We start from the raw sequence: 24,995 nt of genomic DNA, 5'->3' as shown, positions 1-24,995 counted from the left end.
TTTATTTAAGTGCGATAAGAAATAAAGCATGCTTGCATCAACACCACATGTGATCATGGGGAAAACAGTATAGACCCTAAATAATATAATAATCTAGGAAACCACTGACTTCAGGTCCAGATTTTTTGGCTCTTATTGCGACCTTGAAGACTACAAAATTGTTGTATAGGTATATATGAGATGTGATTTTTTATGATTATTGTCGAAAATCTCATCTATATGAATATATAGATGAGCGATTCTGCTATAATGTTTCTAAATTGGGCATGAACATTTTAGTGATTATTTTACTTATGAAAGTGAATTCAACATTGTTTGATCTGTTATTAATAAAATATTGGGTGATGTTTTTCATTACTCAGCTCGAATTTTCAATCGATCTTCAAACAAAATCAACATGAAACAGTGTCGGATCTGTGGACAATAAAATACCAATGAATCAACTCATCAATAATCAAATAACCGACAAAAATGTCATTATAGGCGCATAAATGGATAAGCACTGAAAAGCTTCTGATAAGAGACAAGTCACGATTTTTTCATTCGATCTCATTTCATATGAGGTCGGAGAGAATAATTGGAATGAAATATGTACCTTTATTTTTCCTTTCCATTACCATTACGACAATTAAATACGAAATTTCACATTTTTGTTGCATAAATTCGGTAATAGGCATTTTATTAAACAATCCTTTTAGTTAAAAGTGAAATTTGACTGTTCGTTTGCCCTAATTCTTCATATTCTCATTCAAACCATTAACCAAGAAAAATGAATTAGGCGATGCATCCAGAGTAGATCCTAAAGTAAATTTCTGTCCGATCCATCATTCCTTTTGTTTATGCATTGATTTCTGAAATAACTAATCTTTTTTATTAATATCAAAGAGAAACATCTTATTGGAAAACTTTATATTTATATAAACGTAAAATCTCAATTGATAATATCTCTACGAAACTACGAAAATATTGGGGATTTTTTCCGAAATTCTTGAAATTTTACCCTGAGCTTGAAATTTCATTTCATATTATACTCGAAATCCTTACTCCGATGTTTTTGTGATCACGGAAACTTGTTTTTCCATATCCTTTTCAAGTTCCAAACCCTGCAGGTCGAAGATTATTTCCGGTTCAATGTCCGAAAATCACAGGCATTGTGGCGGTAAATTCAATATCCATGTTAAATGAATGTTGTAACTATGACAGTTCATTCATTATTTTCTGATGGAACACTAACAACACAAAAAATCCAATCTGGTTACATAAATATCGCATTCATTGGTTGACAACCTATTGAATACTTAACAAAGATGTTGAAAACGCCTATAATTCCCGACTGGTATGTAAATTCTGGCAGTATTCCCATGAAATTAAATAAAAAATAGTGGTCTAACATTATCGATATGATCTAAGTTTCATTGAATGAAGTAGGTAGGAAATCGAATAAATGAAATCATTATTTCAATCACATAACAAAACTTATTGAGGGAAACATAATAAGGGTTGTTTTGACAGCATATCTCTTCATGTGAAACCCTTTATTTTTCCATCTTTTTCTTCCATCAATAACTCATGAATTATCTATGATATAAGTGGATATGAAATAATTATATCGCCAATTATATAAAATGACAATTTGTGCCAATGGTAGAATGTGAGCTTGTAAACCGGCTTCAAGAGTCGATAGTGTCATCTGTCATCTCACTAGCATGGTATATATGAATGCACATTCGCCGATTCCAAATTGATTATCACAACTTTATGAGTGACAGATTTGGAATCAAACTATTGTAATGATACAATAGTTTGATTTTCAGGCATATAGGCGTACAACTTTTCTTTTCTTTGTTTCTTCCGAAATTCGAGGCTTTATTGTAAAAAACTGGTCATACATTTATGATTCTGATTTATGATTATGATATTGCCCATCGTTGGCCACTACTTTCTCCCATCTTCCGGGCAGCGTACGAATCCCGCGTAAAAAAACTGGTCATCTTTTGAAGCGATTCACGAATCGATCCAATTTTTTACTTCTTCATAAGGCCGGAAGTGCTGGTCAGCCAGGCCGTTTGTCATTGAAACAAGTGATAATCTGAGGAAGCAACGTCTGGAAAAAGCGGCGGGTGGGGTAGGACTTCCCATTTCAACGTATGTTTTGACCACCTTCGCAACATGGGGTCAAGCATTGTCATGCTCTAAAATCACTTTATCGTGTTTCTCTTATTTGTATTGCAACCGTTCGTCTTTCAATGCTTGGCTCAAACGCATTAATCGCGTTCAATAACGATCGCATGTGATTGTTTCAGTCGATTGTACCAATTCAATACACTAAGCCTTGCTGGTTCCACCAAATACTGAGCATGACCTTGGAACCATGAATATTCGGTTTGACCGACGACGTGGAAGCATGGCCGGGATATCCTCATGATTTTCTGCGCTTAGGATTATCGTAATGGACCTCCCCAGTGGAAATATTTTCCGTCCTTGTCTTGCAAGCAGCTCACAAGCAAACAATCGCCGTTCAGCATCTCTCGGGTTAAACTCGTACTGCACCCAATTTCCTTGTTTAAAATCACTTCCATGATTTTTAGGCGTTTTGAAATGGCTTGTTGCCTCACCCCCAACGATCTTGCCAATTCTTGTGGCATTTGACACGAGTCTTGATCAGGTAATGCCTCCAATTCTGCATCTTCGAAAACCTTCCCTCTTCCACCGCCATGCTGGTCTTCGACGTCAAAAATCACCGTTTGTGAAGCGTTGAAACCACTCTCGGCACGTTCTTTCACTAATAGTGGCCTCATCATAGGTATTTGAGAGCATTCTATGAGCCTCAGCCGCAGGTTTCTTCAAATAAGGCAGAAAATTAAAACCTCTCACAAATGACGAGATTTGGCTCGTAAGCTGACATGTTTAATCGAGAATAACTTCATGATGGAGACACAAATCGACTAATATTTCGACGGCGTTATGTTCACAAATACCTATCTTATTGTATGAAAACTATCTTCTTATTTCCATATTGCAAAAGGGCGGAAGCAAAGTTGTTCGAATCTCCACCTAAGTAATACCACTCAATTTAATAATTTGCGTTTCATAAAAAAGAAATGAAAGCAGGCCAAGAAAGGAAGTGCGGGAAGTGAATAGCAGGGCTTTTTTTCCGCACGAATTCGGAAAAGTACTACTTTCCAAACGTCAATGCGTGTAAAGTAATACTTTCGAAACGCTAGTAGGACAATATTTCATTAACAGTATTACCTATAATGCCTAGACGATATGTACATTGTACCATGTGTCAATGGCCAAGAAAGGAGAATGCTGAGACATGTTAATTTGAATCTGAAATCTGAAAAGATTCTTTTAAGGTGAATTAGGAGATCAAATTAATTCAGAGTGCCAATACATGAATTATATTATTCAAATAAAGTACATAATGGAGATTTTATTGAAAAGTTGATTTCATTGAAAATCTGGATTAGGTAATTATAGGATAAACGTATATCCAATATCAACTGATACTGATAGAGAACAAAAGATTTACATGATCGCAGTTCCCGGAAGGCTTACCCAGCCACAACGACCCCAGTTCAAAAACTGATACTGATTTTCCAATCCTCCGATAGAATTGAAAACGTACCATTTAATATCTAATAATGCCTCTAAAACTGTCTCTCTAAACCCAGTAGAGGATTATATTTCAATTTTAAGACAATACAATTTTACTCGATAGAAGTTCAAAGTAGGAAAATTTTGTACCTCATCCTGTGAAAAGCGATATCCGAAATTGTCGTACGGATTCTAATAATTAAAATTATCGATTAAATAATCTATCAAATAACTATTCATCTAATAACAATAGGGATAATCATATTATTAAAAAAAGTCGTCAAGATGTCTAAGAGTATAGGGATGTTGTATCAAAGTATAAGGAATTCTTTATTCTACTATGGTTGTATTGTATCAAGTGAATTGAATAATCTTCTTAAAGAGAATTTGCTTGATTTTGTTTTGTTTTATGCGTTACCAGATTCAGTTATGAATGTTACACTTATAGAATTTGCGAAGAAATTCAGTGAAAAAATCAATAAGAGTGAATCGAAAAATTGTGTTGGGACCGTTTCCAGTGAAATATGCCAAGTCGAGATGAAGTATTTAAAAGAATTTCTAGTTATAAAGACCTAGCAATCAGTAATCAAGCCATAGCCATTGATTCATTACGAAATCAGAATAACCTAATAATGACTAACAATCATTCCGAAAAGGTTATTCCTCAAAAGAACCAGAAACAACAAATAAGTCAACAAAAAAAGTGTCAATTAGAATATAAAAACGCACATAATCTGGTGAGAAATACATCTCCGATTTATCATGATGGAAATTCCACATCTGTTATTCATCGTACAAGAGGTGTTATAATTGATGAAAATAAACATGCAATTTACATGCTACCAGAAAAACTTCTACTACTAGCCGGCGCGGGCAATTTTGGCGCCTGAAGCAAAGAATTTTTTGGCGTCCCTGCTGAAAAAGTATCAATAAAGACCACCCCCACCCAACAAAAAACATTACCTGCCCCGATGATAATTCGCCATTTTTTATTTCTCTAGCGTTTTTGCTAATCGTTTCTTTCTAAAGCAGTTTTCACTGGGTTTCTTTTTTTTTGGACATTTTTACCTACAATAAATTCCTGGATTTCTTCGACGCCGATGAACAATGCGTTAGTAATATATCTGATTCTCAAATTCACACGACGATCGATGAAAGATTACCTATCACACCAGAAGATACCAAGGGCGGTAAGGCATACAAAGCTTCGAAAATTAAAAGGGATTAAAAACATATGTTCCGCTGAAAACATTTAGCATTTATAAGTAACTAGTTGCGAATGCAGAAACGTATGAATTTTCCATATGTTGAATGTGTAAACAACTTCTACGAAATTCGAAGTGTTGCTTTTCGTCTTTGTGAAATACATTCCATCCCTCATTCAATTAGGGTAATATCCAATGCTGCTTATATTGGTTGGGTTGCTATGTGTTATTCATTGAACAGGCGGCTTAGTAAAGATGGTTTGGAGATTTTTATTGCAGGGAATGTTAATAAACGCAGCAAAGCGGACCAACCCCATGTTATTTTCAAGAATCAAGACTATATATTTTTTCAGGATTATGAAAGGGCGGCCACAAACTAGGTTAAATTGCCGCCATTCAAGAAGAGGCTCATGAAACAGTCGCTTAACTGTTTCACCCCTAACGCCGGCCCTGACTAGTACTCATCCGGATAACATTATTTCGAATATCAATGGAATTGCTACTATTGTTGAAGAACACTTGTCAGACCACTCGGGTCAAAAACTCATTTTTCATAGTGATAAAAGCTCCATTAAATTTTCACAGGAAAAAATAATTAGAATTTATAAACAACAAAATCACCAGAACTTTAGTGATCTTTTGCAGGAAGTTAATTGGTCAGGGCTTTATGGGATACCTGATGAAAAAATTGATGAATTTCGGAACTGTTTTTTTGAATAAGTACATTGAACAGTTTCATAATGATTTTCATCTCTAGTGTTGATGTGCCCAGAAAGGCCTAAATCAAGCTGACACCAGAAATTTTTCTGTTTGAAAGAGCAACTGGACATATTATTTGTTTTATCTATTCGTAGATGCAATTCAGAATTTATTACCATCTATAAGGGTGTTAAATGTCAGTATGATGCTGCTTTGAGCCCTAACAGTAGAAATTTTCATTTGTCTATTATTAACAACTCGCAAAATGAGTCCAAAGCAGTCTGGAACGTAATCAGAGAAGTTACAAATGCACTTTTGATCGATAACACTTCGAATCACTGAAGTTAAGATATGACAGCTATGCAAATAATGAATGCAGATTTAAATTATGCATTACTTATTGAACGAACGCATAATGAGTAAATTCCAGGATTATGTACTGGCTTTCAATCAATAACCTCTGTTTTCATTCGGTTGTGATCGATGTTCTGTTATGCGATACTGATGAGCTCCATAAATCAATGCAAATTACACTATGATTTATTATTTCCTGATTCAACGCGATATATCTCTACAATTGGCTTAAAAAGTATAACATTTTCAATGTGAAGAATTTTATCGAATATGCAGTGGCAGAATTCATTCTGAAATCCAAAGGAAAATTTCTCCGCAATATTGAATGCTACGATTTTGCGGTACTGATTATTATACAGGGTGGCCACTTTTTCAATGGGATTGTATTGGTAACTTTTAAACCATGAGAGTTAGAAGGTCGGTCAAATGGAGAAAAAGTTGCATGCATAGGAGCATTATCAAGCAGTTCAAACAAATCGAGATTATCAGGGCCGGTTATTGAGATATCATAAGAAAAGTAAATTTTGTCATTTTGATTTTTCTTTTTTTCCCACTTTATTTCAAATATTATCAAAAAATGTTACAGGAATTTTTTATTCGACAGTAAATTTTTCTCAATTTGACGTAATCAGATTTCGTATCCAACGTTTCGTGCTCTCTGGGCCACCCTCAACCTCATTTTTTTCAATACGGACCTGTATATTTTATGACACTTTTCGAAATAACTTTTAACGCTGAATTCAACGATATATCATACAATGTCATTCAAAGTTGATTTTCAGGTGATTTTAACCCTTATCCAAATTTATTTGGGTCGGATCTGTATTACATTTAGGTACCTTTACTTTAATTAACAACATGCAATACATTTCGATGAGAAAATCAACTTACTCATCTTGAACTAAATGGAACATATCAGAATCAAATCAAGAAACAAGTAATAATTATTTACATATTTCAATTCATAATAATTAAGCGAATTATCATTTAATGAAAGAAAAATCGAATGATTATTCGAAAGTAAATGAAAATGAATGAAGTAAGTGTTCGAAATGTCCACCATTTTGTAAAATGCACTTAACGGTTCTGGAACCCATACTTCTTATACATTTGCTTATTTCGTCTTCTTGAATACCTTCCAACACATTCTCAATCTTCTCGCGAGAAATCACTATTGTTGGATTTGTCATTTGTTCCGTTGAAACAAATTACAGAATCGAACTTTATTTTGATATCATTACGATATAAGTTTTGCAAGGCTTGGTATTCAAATTTAAAATCATTGTATTCGCGTCTCTTGACTATGTTATTAACAGCAGTTTTTGATAAATTGCATTCACTACAGATCCGACCCAAAGAAAATTGGATAAGGGTCAAAATCACCTGAAAATCAACTTTGAATGGCATTATATGATATATCGTTGAATTCAGCGTTAAAAGTTATTTCGAAAAGTGTCATAAAATATACAGGTCCGTATTGAAAAAAAAGAGGTTGAGGGTGGCCCAGAGAACACGAAACGTTGGATACGAAATCTGATTACGTCAAATTGAGAACAATTTACTGTCGAATAAAAAATTCCTGTAACATTTTTTGATAATATTTGAAATAAAGTGGAAAAAAAAGAAAAATCAAAATGACAGAATTTACTTTTTTTATGATATCTCAATAACCGGCCCTGATAATCTCGATTTGTTTGAACTGCTTGATAATGCTTCTATGTATGCAACTTTTTCTCCATTTTACCGACCTTCTAACTCTTATGGTTTAAAAGTTACCAATACAATCCCATTGAAAAAGTGGCCACCCTGTATACAATCGTACCAGCACATTCTTCTGATTCCATGAGTTTGTGATGTCAATCTTCTGAATTTTTTTTTCGATTTGTTTGAATGATTTTTTTCAGAATATCAACAGTCCAAAACATACACTTTCAAATTTTCAAGGAGGGTTAATTTGTTATCTTCTTCGAATTTCCTTATAAAACAAATTAATCAAAAAACTCAAAAAAGGTCCATCATATCATACCGACCTTCGATAGCAGCAGGGTTCTAACCTTATTATTTGAGAGAATTCCCATTACAGACAGGGTATCGAAGATCAAGCACTCAAAAATATATTTCATCACTTATTTTCAATATGGTGTTAGATAATTTCCTTTCTTAATTAGATTAATGTGAATATAATAAACCTTTGTGAAGACTATTTCACATAATTTTTTAATGAATCATTAAATTTGAAAGCAGTAAAAAGATCATTAGAAAATAACGAATCTTTTGTGCAAAATTTACCCCGTTCAACTATTCCAAATTGTGAAATTTAATAATTTGTCAGAAGAGACGAGAGAAATGGTCGCTTTATCACAAAACTGTTCGAATCCACCCTTGTTTGCAGAATTTATTGTTTTCTATAGAAATGAGCGGGGTTCATCAATTAACGATGTTATCTTTGAATAACATCTGTTGAATAATTCCATTAGGAAAATACGATTGATGATGCTATAATGGAAGAAGAAAATATGGGGGTCGTCACGTTCATAAGTTACGTAAGTCGAAAAAAAACATTTTTTTGGTCGACTGAAAAATTCTACGTGTTTAGGGGTAAAAACAGTTGTTCTTTATTCATAATCCTGATTGAGCAATTCTTATAACAAAAAAAAATTATTATGGACATATTCAAATATGTAATATGATTTAAGTTTCAACCAAGGGCGTAGAACTGGGGGAGGTACTGGGGGTACTTACCATCACCCCCCCCCCCCCAAGATTTCCAGAATATAAAAAAAGAATTCTCTTAAAGACTAAAAACGAAAGTTTTTACATAAAATGAACTAATGATCATTTTACTTTACTTTAAAATCGACACGGCCGCAAAAAATCGGAACCTTTTACAGTTTATGAGTGTATCATCGCTTTCAAGATGAGTACTTTTACTGCACTACGAGCAAATCTGTGTCCGAGGTTTATTATTTTCCTTTTTTTATCCGCTTTGTCGGCCCCTCATTTGCCATCTGTGATTTTTGCATTCGTCATCGGTATACACTTAACCGTTGCTTTCGTTTTTTGGTATCATTCTCATCACAAAATTTCAATATTGTAGTTATCTAAGAACTGAACTCAGTAATTCGCATAGAAAAATTGTCTGCGATGTGTTGTACAATTTATTGTGTTTCATTCAAATTGTAATTCATCTGTAAAGACATCAGTTTTGAACTGACCATATCTAAACGGTGTTCCTAATTAGAGGTGCAAATGAAAATGACTGATTTCTCGGATCATTAAAAAAAAAGTCCTATATCATGAGTCACCAAATACTTTGTTTTTGAGATACATGTGTTAAAGTTCAAGTCTTTTTCTCATAGAACCTTTCCTTCACAAGATATATTTAATTTGAATTGCCCATAGAAATTCCAATTTAAAATTTTCTTCATATGATATGCTAATTTTGAATGCAAATCTACAGGGTGATATTTTTTGTGGAGAGGTGCCTGCTGGTAGTTTAGAAAAATTTAATAAGAAACTCTGGTCCAGTTCTTCACTTTTTGGTTTGTTACAGTTTTGTCGTCTCTACTATCGATTTCGAGAAAAAAAAATCAAACAGCCAAATTATTATTTAGATCCAGCTAGTAAGCTGTAATGAATGAATTAAATATAAATTTTGATACTTTTTTAACTCACTCTGTGAAGAAAATTGATAAAGATTTGATAAGCTGATATAAACATCACTAAAAAGTACGACACACTAGAAACACCCTGTATCTCGGAAACAAAGAGTTTGCGGGCTAATATTAATGGGACTTTTATTCTTAAAATTATCCAAGGAATCACCCATTTTCCACCGTATCTTTAATTTAGGAACACCTAGTATAAGGTGAGAGCAACCGGATAGGTATCATAATAAAAAAATTATTTCAAGTAATTTGGTTCAAACATCGTTATGAATCTTTTTTTCTCACATTACAGATATAAGTAAACGTTGTCAAAATTTTATTTTCTATTGCACCCCCCACAAGGACAAAAAAGGACGACGCCTTTGGTCTACAAGAAAAACCCTGTTTCTCGAACACAAAGCGTTTGTGGGTCCATGTATAGGACATTTTATTCTTAAAATTATTCAAGGATTTTTTTATTTTTCTTTGTACCTCCAATTTAGGAACACCCTGTTTAAGGTAAGAACAATCGAATCGGTTATCAAAAAAATGCTTTTATTTCGAGTAATTGTTGGTTCAAACTTCGTTGTCGAACCTTTTTTTATCACATTACAGATATAAGTAACCGTTGCCGTTAAAAATTTTTTTCGGTTCATGAATTGAAATAAATAGGTTTAAATTTTATATATGATTTAACTTTCAATACTTATTTTTGCTGTAAAGCAAATAGACTCACAATTCACATATTGCGAGATGATTATGTAATTTTTTTTGTTTTTGATTCCTAGTATCTAAAAAATTCACAATTTGATCATGCATACTTCTGAATCTTCTGATTAATATTTTACACTCAGTAGGTACTGAGAGTTTTAGAATGAAGAAAAATTGAGCATAAAGCTTTAAAATTCAAAATTATTCCGTTGGCTACTCTTTCAAAAAAGTTAAAATTGAATGGAATGCAATGAATTATTTATTTTTATGGCTATAACGTCATTCCTCTAAATTTTCTGAAAAAATATAGATTCCGAAGACTAAAGGAAAAAACTCAAAAATCTGAGTACTGCTCTGAATATATTAAAATTACATGAAACGTTTTGGAGGGTTGTATGAAATGAACAAACCCACAAAATTGATCAAGGCTACTTAAACAATCTGTTCGAAACTATCATAAACCATGTCAAGCTGTGGTTGATGTTCGAGGACGCTATACTCTTTACTGAACTTTATTTCTTCAATTTCTTGAGTGAACTAATTTTGCACTATAAATACTTAAAATCAATTATCAACAGGAACTCATAAAGGAATGGGCAAAAAATGATGTAGATAAGTGAGTTAATATTTAGATCTATTCTATTTAAGAAATTGCTAATGGAAACTTTTGAAACAGTCTCAAAATCTCTTAACCTCCTTTTGTGGAGCAGTATATTCGTAGCAGTAGATTCGGATCTCGAATCTCACTTTAATGGACAAAATCTGTCCAGTGATTTCGTAAATATGGCAGTTCAAAACATTTTTTTCAAGACTATTATAGATGGAGATGAATTCTTTCAGTCAGAAGTAGAATAAAAATTTCAAGACAATGGAAAATTGCATGTTGATCACGTCATCAGAACCATAGAAGAAAAACCATCGAAAAAAAAAAACCTAACGTTTTCATGACCACAGACATGATCGAACTTGAATTTTGTGAGGTGTCCGAGGTCCGAGGTGTCGTTGAAAAATTTTCTAGTTTCTTCATTCGAACTGCATAAGAGCAGAGAGATTGCCTTGTTATGGTTCGTTGTCGCAGTTGATATTTCGGTTGGTACATTTTGAATTATGCTGTTCAAATTGGAAATATAGTTCGTTGAAAATTCATAACCAAGTAGGTAATTACAACATTCAATCCTAATATCAGTGCTGTACTGCTTTGGAATTTAAAATTTTCATTTGTTAATTCATTTCAAATATTCAAAAAATTTCCAAGAAATATAATACGTGAAATATATTGGAATTTATGCGTATTCTTAGGGAACACATGTAATCGAATTCGAAAACTAATATTCTATTAGTCTCGTACCAATAGCATCATAGAATTAAGTATGGTTGCAACCGAGAAGTGTTGCCGGAGTAATAATAGTAATGAAAAATTTTTCACATTTTTCAATCAAGTTCCTGACTGCGGTACAGCAGTATATCAATTTGTCGGTTTTCTCCGCAAATCCTTCCACAGAGACAGACGATACTGATGAAACCTGAAAACAAGAACGCAGATCATAAATATTGTTTTATTTCAGAATCAAAATATTGCACATCTTCACTATTGTTTATGCTTCATATTATCGTAGAATATCTCAAAACGTACAAAAAACTCTGCCTTTGGGTATGGCACATTGCTTTCTAGTCCTTCATTTCTAAAAATCATCCATCTACAGTACGTTTTTTTCGGTCTTTCAATACTATTATCGGCCCTGAAATGCTAATTCTGATAAGCGTGACTTACACCGTCTGCTGAAGCTTCTTTGGAACCATTTACATATGTTTCAACCTGCCACACCAAACTTATTCGATATCAGACTAGTAAAACACGAAACTTTGGAATTTTGAACGGGAATCCCTGTTTTTTAACTCAGATTCGTATTCTACGGCAAAAAATACCAAAGTTTTCTACGAAAAATTTTTCACGATTCATCACATATGGCCTGTAATCAAACGACCTTAATGTATCCGTTCCATTCATCATTCATTTCGAAGGTAACTATGCCTCTCTCATAGAAGCCTTCGTCCCTATTGGCAGAAAAATTGGGACAGTCAATTTTCAGAAGCCTCTGTTGAAGCAAATTTGGCATCCTGATCCTGTCTTGTCATCCTGGCGTTATCCTGATTGAACACAATTCCTCTCCTACTGGCCAAAGCTGGCGGCTTCTTGCCGGTCTAATTGTTGACAGTACAGTTCCGAGTTAACAGTTGTGCCGTAGGGAAGCAGCACATTGCAGATTATTCCCTGCCAATCCCACGAAACACACAGCAAAACCTTTCTTGCCGTCAATTCTAGTTTTGGCTCACCGCTTTTCGCTTTTCGACCACAACTAGTGGAGAACGCCATATATACATTCACAAAATAAACAATCAGATTAAATTATTGTTAATAAAACTGCATTCGATATTTATAAAGTAGCGTCAGACACTCCAGTACAATTTAAGGCTCAAGAGTTTATGAAGTTCTAAATTGGTTTGGGTTTAATTTAGTGTTACTTGTAGCATTTATAAAGTTCTGTTTTGAATACATGTTGGTTGTTCATTTACCCAAATATTAGATGTGGTTTGTTTTGTTGGAAAATTTCATGTATTTGGCACCTTTTTATGTAACCCTAAGTCTGTGAAAAAACTGCTGTATAAACGATTGGAAAAACTATGATAGTTTCCGAGATCTGAATCCCCATTCGAAATAGAAAACATTTATGTACAGGGTGGGCAAATTTCGATGTTTTAGCACTACAACTTTTGAACCAGAGGAGATAGACAAAATCTGATACCCACTTCTCGATCTCTTTTTCTGAGAAACTAACACGGGTAGTATTCATTTTGGGCCACCTTCTTTTGTTTTCGAGTTATAAGCGAAAATTGGAAAAATGGCGATATCGAAAAACATTTATATCTCCACTAATACTGATGCTAGAGCTCTGAAATTAAAACATTATACAGACACTTTTTCACGTAGAATCCAGTGGCGTGCTCGTATTTTCAAAAGGGTTTTTAAATACGAAGCTATGACCCAAAGTTATGTTTTTTTAAATGGGAACACTAGATTTTTGTGGCATTTTCTGAAAGCTTAATTTTTCCTGATTTCAAAAATATATGACATCGTATGATTCGTATTAAAATATTCAACAGAAAATGGTCAAAAACCTTTTTTTACTTAAGAGTCTCAATATTTCTATGGTTTCAACTGTTGATGAGCCTTTCTATAACAAGAGCAGTGTCCTTCCGTCAATCTGATTATTTCTATGCTTTTCACTTATTTCTACAAATATCGAATCTATATTTATTTTATACAAATAGTTTCGAAAAGATGAACGAACTTGGAAAAAGTTTCCTAGGTAGCTCGAACACAGTTTCAAATATTCATCTATTGAAATATCGAGAAGAGGTGTCGACTGTGCATTGTGCAATTGTTGTTATTATTAGGTTAAATATTAGTTCTTGTTTGTCCCTTCGTAATTAAAATGTTGAGTTCAATCATATATGCATTGTTTCATATGCTGTTTAAAATGGATTAGTACTTGTGCGTATTGATTCTGGAGACCTATGTGAATAATCTCCTGGTACATGCATCTCAATACAACTCTTTCGATTGAAAAATTCGACCTTGTGGTTTCTCCGTTATTTTCAAATCAATTTTTAGATAAAAAATTTATAAAACATATCTAGATTCGAATTTTGTAGAAATAAGTGAAAAGCATAGAAATAATCAGATTGACGGAAGGACACTGGTCTTGTTGTAGAAAGCTCAATTTTTCTGTGTTCATCAACAGTTGAAACCATAGAAATATTGAGACTCTTAGGTGAAAAGAAGTTTTTGGCCATTTTCTATTATTTATATTAATTCGAATCATACGATGTTATATATTTTTGAAATCAGGAAAAATCAAGCTTTTAGAAAATGACTCAAAAATCTAGTGTTCCCATTTGAAAAAACATAACTTTGGGTCATAGCTTCGTAATTAAAAACCCTTTCGAAAAGACGAGTACGCCACTGGATTCTACGTAAAAAAGTACCTGTATAATGTTTTAATTTCAGAGCTCTATCATCAATATCAACAGAGATATGAATGTTTTTCGATACCGCCATTTTTCCAATTTTCGCTTATAACTCGAAAACAAAAGAAGGTGGCCAAAAATGAATACTACCCTTGATAGTTTCTCAGAAAGAGAGATCGAGAAGTGGGTATCAGATTTCGTCTATCACCTCTGGTTTAAAAGTTGTAGTGCTAAAACATCGAAATTTGCCCACCCTGTACAACCGATTCAATTGCTTCGCAACATATCAGATAGCCAGCTAATCCTTAAAAATTCCTGGTGACAGAAAATGAACTTCTAATTCATAGGCATCATTGTATATTTGACTGCTATAAAAGTGTAAGAGATGAAATAATAAGTTCACACTATTTTCAATTAATTTAGATGAGATATCGAATAAGTAATAGGACGTTGTTTCTCATCGCCACTGAATCAATACTTCCAGAATTCATGAATCTGTCGACAAAATCTAAAGAATCTTCTCATACATTTCATCTGGAAAATGATAGAGATGAATTATGTCGTATCTTATAGCAACTGCTCTCTCAGATGGAAAATAAGATACTGTCAGCATAACAAATTTTTTCCAATTTCGTCACTCGCTTCAATTTCGTGGTGTTCGCGAGAAGTTCTGAACATTTCAACTCTCCCCGCGATAATTTATCTCGTCTATGAATCAACTCCAACTTTTAAAGGCCGCCTAAAATACTTTCCGGAAGAGTTATGCGTGGAAAAAATTTGATTAACTTTAATTTCACAAATAACAATCTCGGAAATAATAGAAATAAAGGGTTTTTCAATAAGAGTTTTCATTTTGATATTAAAAAAACCAGTAGGGGAAATGCGGACAAAATGACATGCTGTTTAGTTTATCAATCATATATTTTTAGTTATTGCAATAATACTCCCATTTTGGTACTGTATATTAACTTTGTTAGTTATTTTCAAGTATTATAAGCTGAAAATTGAATTGAACTACAAAAATAAAAGATATAAGAAGTTATTTTGACTTCTAACAAAATCCATTTTGTCCGGATACTAAGGACAAAACAACAAGCGGGACCTGAATAACTGTAAAACCCTGAGCTATACGGCGCCAATTTTGATAAAATCTAAAAGTTCATTTTGTCCGTATTTCCCTACCTTTTAAGAGAAATTAATACATCTTTATTCCATTGTGGAGAGTAAGTTATGCCATAAACGATGGAAAACCATCAGCCAAATGGTCTCCACGGACCACGACTACGGTAGCATCACCATATCCTTTTCATGAAAAGTAAAATTTAACATCAAAAATATAACTTCAGAAGTAATTAGTTGTGATACAAACGTCAAGAATGAGGAAAGTCTGATGTGTCGGGCACTCGTTCATTCATGCGGCTATTGTGCCCTTGGAGAACTTCTTCCAAAATATATATCACATGCGTTTGATGACTTTCGTCATTTTTGAAAGAGTCTTATTTTCCAAGGAAAGGCCTAATAGCTTTTGTTTACATTTTCTGCAAGTATTCACCCCCCAAAAACACCCTATATATCTACCCCAACATAATATCTCCATGGACTTTTTAAAGCGATCTGTTCGAAAAATGAGCGCTCAAAATGCATAGTATGTACAGGGTGGGCAAATAAGCGAGGTAAGCGGCTATATCTCAGAATTAAGAGAAATTGCGAATAATATTTCAAATCATTTCACTATATCCAAATTATATTATATTGACATTTGAAGTGTGTTGAAAATAAGGAAAAGCACATAGTACAAAATTATGTTTGAAAGCCTGTAATGTCATACTTGCATATTATATTTAATTACAATTATATTCGATACGAAGTATAGATTAATAAATAATAATTCAATTCAGAAAACTTATGAGAATTCCTTCAAAAAGATTGATTGAAAAAACTATTTCACCTTAGATACCCTTCTTCGCTAAATGGAAGCTTTAGGCTTTGTATTTACTCAAAGAGGCTCAGAACGCTTAATGAGTGGAAGGTAATTGAAAACATTTCTCCGTAATCGATATGGAGAGTATTATATCAGAAATTATTACCGTAAAACGAAAATTATCCTGTATTCAAATCAAACGTTCACTCAACGTAATTGTAAAAATCCAATCTAATGGAGATTAGGTACCCAATAAGACGCAAATCCTTCTTGGGATGATAAAATCTCTTGGTCAACATTCAAATCACATATTATTAAGGTTACATTACTGGGAGTGATCGCAATTTTATTTCCAAATAATGATTTCATGCAAATTTCTCAAATCGATCGCAGAGAGTGATTCAACGAATATGCGAATATATAGACTGTAAACGTGAGAGAAATGTCTTTATTGACCTGGTGCTACCATATTAAACACAAGGACAAGGACGCAATGAAGAATTCCTGTCTTTACAGACAAGCCGACGATGGTCGAGCAGTTAAATCACAAGAGAAAGCCAATTTTTTTATCGTTGAGACGATAAGAGGACAGGGTCGTAATGACTCACGGATTAGAATCGACGATGATATTAGTACGTACAGATCGAGATTTCAATGTTATCTAGTGAAATTGTTCCAGAGCTGGATTCACACAAATACAACGATATCCTTGAACTATATTTTAATATAGTCATATTTTTAGTAATTTACTTAATTTACTTTCGTTTAAAAGTTTAGTAGGTACCGAGTCCATGAAGAACTTGAGGTACATCATAAAAAAGTTCAACGTAAAAATTGTTGAGGAAAAGATTGGTAAAAGTTGAAGAACGTTAGGTTATTTTGCTTTTGGTTCCCCGGAAGCTATTCTATGGTTCATAAGGTTATCAGATCATTTTTTCTCATATGAAAACCACATAGCTGAATTTTAGGATCATTCTCTTTATCAATGAACTGATAGTTTATCAAGAAAAGTTTTCAACTTACAAAAATACGATCCTTGCAAAATTTTACTCAAACATTTGTTTTACTATTATGCTATTGATTTCTGAATTTCAGATCAATTTTATGGGTATTTTCGCAATTATTGAGAAAACAAAATTAGGAGCTATAGCCCCCAAGGCCCAAAGATACCAACAATTCACAGAAAGACCGTTATGTCTCTGATGGATTTTTTATTATTCACAACCATAGTATAAGGATATTATACTATGTTACAACCTAGCATCAATTTATTGCTTCGATTGGCAAATTTGATATTGACAAAACTTCTTGAGGGTTGCTTCTCTAAGGTTACCATAAAATTTGAATTTCATTACAAAGTTGCCTACAGGTGTTGTTATCATCAAAAATATGCAATTATACTACTCGGAAAAAGTTCCAAAGCAATAGAAACACCTGGCTTAAACATTTCCGATTGAGTATAGTTATTTATAATACAAGTGCAGAAGGCATTGATATTCTTCCACGAGTTCAAAATTCAAAAACGAGCCACGAAGTGGCGAGTTTTGGAATGAACGAGTGGTAGAATGAGCCTTCTGTACGAGTATTATACATTATTTTCTCTAATTCATTGCATTTTCATTGAAATTAATGAAATATTTCCATAAATATAATTTAGTGCTTTTTGCATTGAAAAATGTTGATTGGCAGAACTGATTTCTTTAAGGCAAATTGATGAATTGACAGATAAAGCCATGGCGGAAAGTTCGGAGTGCCAACATAGAATAATAAAATATAACCATGAAAACTGTGCGTTTCTGATATATTCTCGCACGATTTTGTTCTACAAGATGTGGAAGAATGAACGGAATAACCACAGAATTAGAGAATAGTTATTTATAATACAAGTGCAGAAGGCATTGATATTCTTCCACGAGTTCAAAATTCAAAAACGAGCCACGAAGTGGCGAGTTTTGGAATGAACGAGTGGTAGAATGAGCCTTCTGTACGAGTATTATACATTATTTTCTCTAATTCATTGCATTTTCATTGAAATTAATGAAATATTTCCATAAATATAATTTAGTGCTTTTTGCATTGAAAAATGTTGATTGGCAGAACTGATTTCTTTAAGGCAAATTGATGAATTGACAGATAAAGCCATGGCGGAAAGTTCGGAGTGCCAACATAGAATAATAAAATATAACCATGAAAACTGTGCGTTTCTGATATATTCTCGCACGATTTTGTTCTACAAGATGTGGAAGAATGAACGGAATAACCACAGAATTAGAGAATAGTTATTTATAATACAAGTGCAGAAGGCATTGATATTCTTCCACGAGTTCAAAATTCAAAAACGAGCCACGAAGTGGCGAGTTTTGGAATGAACGAGTGGTAGAATGAGCCTTCTGTACGAGTATTATACATTATTTTCTCTAATTCATTGCATTTTCATTGAAATTAATGAAATATTTCCATAAATATAATTTAGTGATTTTTGCATTGAAAAATGTTGGTTGGTAGAACTGATTTCTTTAAGGCAAATTGATGAATTGACAGATAAAGCCGTGGCGGAAAGTTCGGAGTACCAACATAGAATAATAAAATATAACCATGAAAACTGTGCGTTTCTGATATATTCTCGCACGATTTTGTTCTACAAGATGTGGAAGAATGAACGGAATAACCACAGAATTAGAGAATAGTTATTTATAATACAAGTGCAGAAGGCATTGATATTCTTCCACGAGTTCAAAATTCAAAAACGAGCCACGAAGTGGCGAGTTTTGGAATGAACGAGTGGTAGAATGAGCCTTCTGTACGAGTATTATACATTATTTTCTCTAATTCATTGCATTTTCATTGAAATTAATGAAATATTCCCATAAATATATTTTAGTGATTTTTGCATTGAAAAATGTTGGTTGGCATAACTGATTTCTTTAAGGCAAATTGATGAATTGACAGATAAAGCCGTGGCGGAAAGTTCGGAGTACCAACATAGAATAATAAAATATAACCATGAAAACTGTGCGTTTCTGATATATTCTCGCACGATTTTGTTCTACAAGATGTGGAAGAATGAACGGAATAACCACAGAATTAGAGAAAGATATTTCTCAAACATCAATCTGTGTTATCAGCATTCACGTGTTTGATTAATTGAAGTAATGAATCTTTTACTGATTCAAAAAAATTAATGAAATTATATAAAATAATTAGAAACGGCCAACGGAATAACCAAGGGCGTAGAAATTTTTCCATAAAATGGACCAATAATCATTTTACTTATCTTTGAAATCCACACGGCAGTAAAAACTCGGTCCCATTTACAGTTTATGAGTTTAATATCGCTTTCAAGATGAGTACTTATTGCACTAGGAGCAGGTCTATGTTATTATTTTTCCTTTATCTAGCCGCTTTGTCGGCGTCGCCCCTTATTAACCATCTGTGATTTTTGCATTCGTCATCAATATACACTTACCCGTTGTTTTCTTTTTTTGTGTCATTCTGGTCACGGAATTTCAATACTGTAGTTATAAAAAAACTGAACTGAGTAATTCGCATAGACAAATTGTCTGATGGGCTGTGTTGTACAGTCAGTTTTGAATTGACTATAGCTACAGGGTGTTCCTGAATTGGAGGTACCTACAAATGAAAATGAGTGATTTCTCGGATCATTTAAAAAAAAGTCCTATAACATGAGTCTGCAAACGCTTTGTTTTTTAGATACTTGTGTTAAAGTGCAAGTCCTTTTCTCATAGAAATTTCCCTTGACAAGATATTTAACTTGAATTGGCATAGATATTCCAATTTAAAGTTTTAATTATGTGATATTCAAATTTTTGATGCAAATCTACAGGGTAATAATTTTTCTGGAAGAATACCGCTTCTTTCCTCCAGAGCTATTTTTTGTTCAACCAAGGGTAGTTTAGCAAAATGTATAAAGAAACTCTGGTCCAGTACTACACTTTTTGATTTGTTATAGTTTTATCGTATCTGCTATCGATTTCGAGAAAAAAATTTCAAATAGTAATCCTCAGGAAAATCCAAGTTATTATAAAGATCCAGCACGTTACCTGGATCTTACTTAGGTGAATAAATTGATTATGAATTATGGAATTTATTTAACCACTGTGTAGCGAAGATTGATAAAGATTCGATAAATTTATATGAGCATTACTAAAAAATACGACTACAAGAAACACCTTGTATCTGGAAAATAAAGCGTTTGCGAGCTCATGTAAATTGGACATTTTATTCTTGAAATTATCCAAGGAATCTCTCAATTTCCTTCGTAACACCAATTTGAGAACACTTATTAGTATAAGGTAAGAACAACTGAATTGGCAATTTGGTTCAAACTCCGTTATTAAACTTTTTTCTCACATTACAGATATCAATCAAATCAATCAATCAAACTTTATTAATTCAGTTTCTACATAATTTTCTACAAAACTTAAAATAAAATAAATTAGTATACATTTCAATCCATTATAAATAGCATAAAGAGAGGGCGTTGCCTAAGACAATGTCTTGTTTGCAAGTGCCCCCTCATGAGCTTAGGCACAGCGCAGTTCTAAAGAAAAAGAGAAAAAAAAATACCAAAATAGCAGGGTTCAATTTAACCTAGGAGGTTGAACTCATCAAAATCAAAATCGAAGGCAGGGACATGCGCAAGCCGAGAGCAGTATATGGTCATTTACCAACAGTTACCTATGCGAAAACGTCCGAGAAGTAGTTTGGATTTTTATGCAGAAAAAGATTGATTTCATCTCTGAACTTTTTCTTATGTTTCTTAAATTGTTTTAGGGCACTTGGTAATTTATTGAAAAGTAATGGGCCGAAATACGTGATGAAACGTTGGGAGAATGAACTTGTCATAAGCGGAACAACAATATTTTCATTTGAAGCAAGTCTCGTTGAATGATTATGCTCTTCAGCTACTATTTTCTTTTCCATCTTTAACGAATATACTAGCGCACAACATACATAAAGGTTCCTTACACTCAGCAGATTATTCTCAGAATATATCAAGCATGTTGGATATAACGAGCTTTTACTCAATAAGATCTTCAACACTGCGTTCTGACAAATTGAAAGTCTTCTGATATTATTGTTATACATACCTCCCCACACAATTATACAATACCGCAATAGGGATTCAACAAGTGAATTATAAACATTTATCAACATTGTTTTAGGAAGAATATTTCGGAGCTGGTAAAATTTATAGAATGTATTTCTGAGTTTTTTATTCAAGTACAGCACGTGTTCATTCCATCTGAGATGCCTGTCAAGTATAATACCCAGGTATCTGACACTCTCAGCTCTCCTAATTACCTCATCAGCACTCCCCAGCTGAACTCGAATATTATTTTCAGGCGGTTGACCAGATATAGTGGGTGAGAAAGTAATAAAAAGCGTTTTTGAGAAATTCAAGCTAAGCAAGTTCGCATCCAGCCATTGGAGCACCTTGTTAAAACCCAATTCTGCCCTTTGATAAGTTTCTGTCCATGTTTCCCCCGAAAAGAGAAGAACCGTGTCGTCCGCATAAGAAACCACATTCAGATCTTTAGAAATGGATCCTATATTATTTATATATATTAAAAATAGGATGGGTCCAAGGACTGTACCCTGTGGAACCCCACATTTTATAATTCTAAAGTCACTTATTGTGTTATTTATTTTCACTCCCTGATTTCTATTCTGCAAATAGTTCTTAATTAATGCAAGCGGACCCCCACGTATACCATGTTCTTCTAGGCGTTGAAATAAATTTTTATGGGAAACCGTATCGAAGGCTTTACATAGATCAATAAAAATAGCTAGACTTTTTTGACTGCTCTGATAGTGTGAATTGATGTTATTAACCAGATCGAAAATAGCGTCTTCAGTAGATCTCTCTTTCCGGAATCCATACTGTCTTGGATATATAAGCTTGTGGGTTTCTAAAAAATGGACTAACCTATCTCTCAAACACTTTTCGAAAATCTTCGCTAGGTTATTGATAACCGAAATTGGCCTATAGTTGTTAATATCCCGTGTACATCCGGATTTAAAAACCGGAGTTACAATGGAGGTTTTCCAGTCAGATGGAATCTTGGATGAGGAAAATGTCAAATTTATTAGGTGAGACAGAGGCTTTAGGATGCTGAGATGAACATTCTTTATGAGAACAGAAGAAATACCATCGGGCCCCGATGAAGAATAATTTTTTAGAGAGTTAATATGCGTAATAAGTTCGTTCTCTTTAACAGGTTGCAAAAAGATGGAATGGTTGCTGTGTATTTTTGTTTGTTTCCCCCTAGACGAAGAAGAAAGGGCGCGATTTCGTATTTTCTTTTGAATGTTTTGTCCGATGTTTAAGAAAAAATCATTAAAAATTGAAGCCACTTGAGTTTCATCGCTCACATTTCCCTCCGTGGTGTCAATTTTATAAGTAAAATCTCGTTTTTTTACAGAATTGGTAGCCTCATTTACTATTTTCCATGTTTGTCTATAGTCATTTTTCGCTTTCAGTAGTTCCTTCTTAAAATAATCAACTTTAGCTATCTTTATAATTTGATTCAAACTATTTCTGTATTTCTTATACTCCGTTAAATATATCGATGTGCAGTTTTCTCGCAAATTTCTTTTCATCTCATCTCGCATATTTATAGATATTATTATCCCTTGGGTAATCCAAGGCTTTCTTTTCCTAATTTTACTACTAGATTTGATTGTAGACGTATGAGATTGTACATAATCTATAAACTTATTTTTGAAACGAGTATACGCTTCCTCAACATCCATGCAAGAGATCACGTCCATCCAATCTTCATTCAGTAATTTTTGATTCAAAGCACAATAATTAATATATTTTCTTTCTTTCATTACATTTTGAGGTTTTCTAATACATTCGTTATTTTCAATAGACAGACCGATAATGTAATGATCAGTTAAAGAAGTACGGAGGATGAAAGATGTCATATTTTCAAAAAGATCATTCCTACTCTTCACAAAAATGTGGTCTAAACAAGCCGTAGACATTGCTGTTTCCCTAGTTGTTGAATCTATACACGCCACAAAACCACTTTGAGCTAAAATGTTCAAATACTCAATCACTTTTGGATCCAGTTCATCCTGAATATTCACATTTAAATCCCCCACAAAAATCTCCACATCCTTGAAAAATAACCCCAGGAGTGTCGTCTCAAGATCTCTCAGAAAATTTTCTAAATTCGTAGAAGGTGGTCTATAAACCCCCATTATTCCGAATTCTCTATCACCCACCCTAAAGGTACATCTCAAAATATTTGTCTCCGTAAGATGAATAATCTCACAAGTGGAACATAAATTATGTCGAACATATACAACAACACCATCGTTTCTATTAAATTTTGAATCACTATAATATATGTCGAAATTCGGTAAAGAATATCTAGACTTATCCTCTATCACAAATGTTTCAGACAAAACAATAATATCAATCTTCTCTAAGTTCAATTCATTCAGGTATATAGTTAGTTCATCAAAGTTTTTCTGCATACTTCTAATGTTTAAATGTAATAAGTTAAATTTCCTCTCCCGGCCGAGCTCATTCCTCAACTTACCAAGATCATCAAAAATTTTCGCTGCCGGATGCTTACATATCCCCGCCTCATCTGCTCCATTCAAAAAACCGTTAATGATGAAGTCTCAGAACTTATTTATTCAATCAATAAATTGAACCCAACCAACAATTATAAAATATTGAATCTAAAAAATGAAAAACCTTAATCAGTAAAGAAAAACAACTTATTTATTCAATCAACAAATTGAACCCAACTAACAATTATAAAATATTAAATCTGAAAAATGAAAAACCTTAATCAGTAAAGAAAAACAACTTATTTATTCAATCAACAAATTGAACCCAACTAACAATTATAAAATATTAAATCTGAAAAGTGAAAAACTTTAACCAGTAAAGAAAAACAACGCAACAGAAAAAAAAAACCCCCGCTCCCCTTTGAAGCACATTTAATATAAACTTCTATTCTAGGTAGACAAACATTGATGTTATCTGAAATATTTGCAGGTCAAGCATTTAAATCTTGACCTTCTAAATCGGAAAAGTCATGAACACTACTTATCTTCTTCCTTTTGTCACCCATTTTAACATAAATATTACCATCAAAACTATAAACATTTCTTCTTCCAAACTTTTTCCCTAATTTCGAAAGTAGTTCGAGTTTTCTAGGTGTTAAGTCCTCACAAATTACCATCTTAGATCCCTTCAAGTGTTTTCTGCGATCAAAAAGTTTCTTTTTGTTTTGATATCTACCAAGTGCAATAATGACGGGCCGCTCCTTTTGACCTTTTCGTTCCCCAACACGATATACTCGTTCAATGTCATCGGACGTCAAGGAAATTTTCATGGTATCCTTAAAAATCTGCATCATTTTCCTCCTGATATTTTCATCATCTTCTTCGGGAATTCCATATAGACAAACATGATTCCTTTTTTCATGTTGTTTACAGTCGTCTAATCTTGACTCCAGATACTGAATCTTCTTATCTTGTTCATTTATACGTGTTTCTAGTTCGTGAATATTTGACGTCACCTTTGCTAATATGCGATTGATAAAATCCTCGTCAGATAAGAGTTCCTTGATAACTTCTTTTACGGTGATTTTCATGTCCATAACTACCTTAGGACCCATTTCATACAGGTACTAGTTATAACTAATTTAATGATCTTTCAATCAAGAATTCAAGTTAATTACAACAATTTGACTACCTCAATATAACAATTTTTGCAGGAGCGTAAGATTGTACGTCTACTCACACCGCACCATGCGTGAAGGATAGTTATGATTAAAC

At 33.3% G+C, this 24,995-nt stretch overlaps 1 protein-coding gene across 2 annotated transcripts in view; it reads left to right on the top strand.

Moving 5' to 3' along the window:
• The window catches only part of LOC123682498 (protein singed wings 2), a 53,632-nt gene that overhangs the window by 13,345 nt on the left and 15,292 nt on the right, over positions 1 to 24,995 (top strand). The gene's annotated exons all lie outside the window — the stretch shown is intronic.

Source organism: Harmonia axyridis, chromosome 6 (genome assembly GCF_914767665.1).
Source record: "Harmonia axyridis chromosome 6, icHarAxyr1.1, whole genome shotgun sequence".
Lineage (NCBI taxonomy): Eukaryota > Metazoa > Arthropoda > Insecta > Coleoptera > Coccinellidae > Harmonia > Harmonia axyridis.
This window is presented reverse-complemented; position numbering and strand designations above follow the sequence as displayed.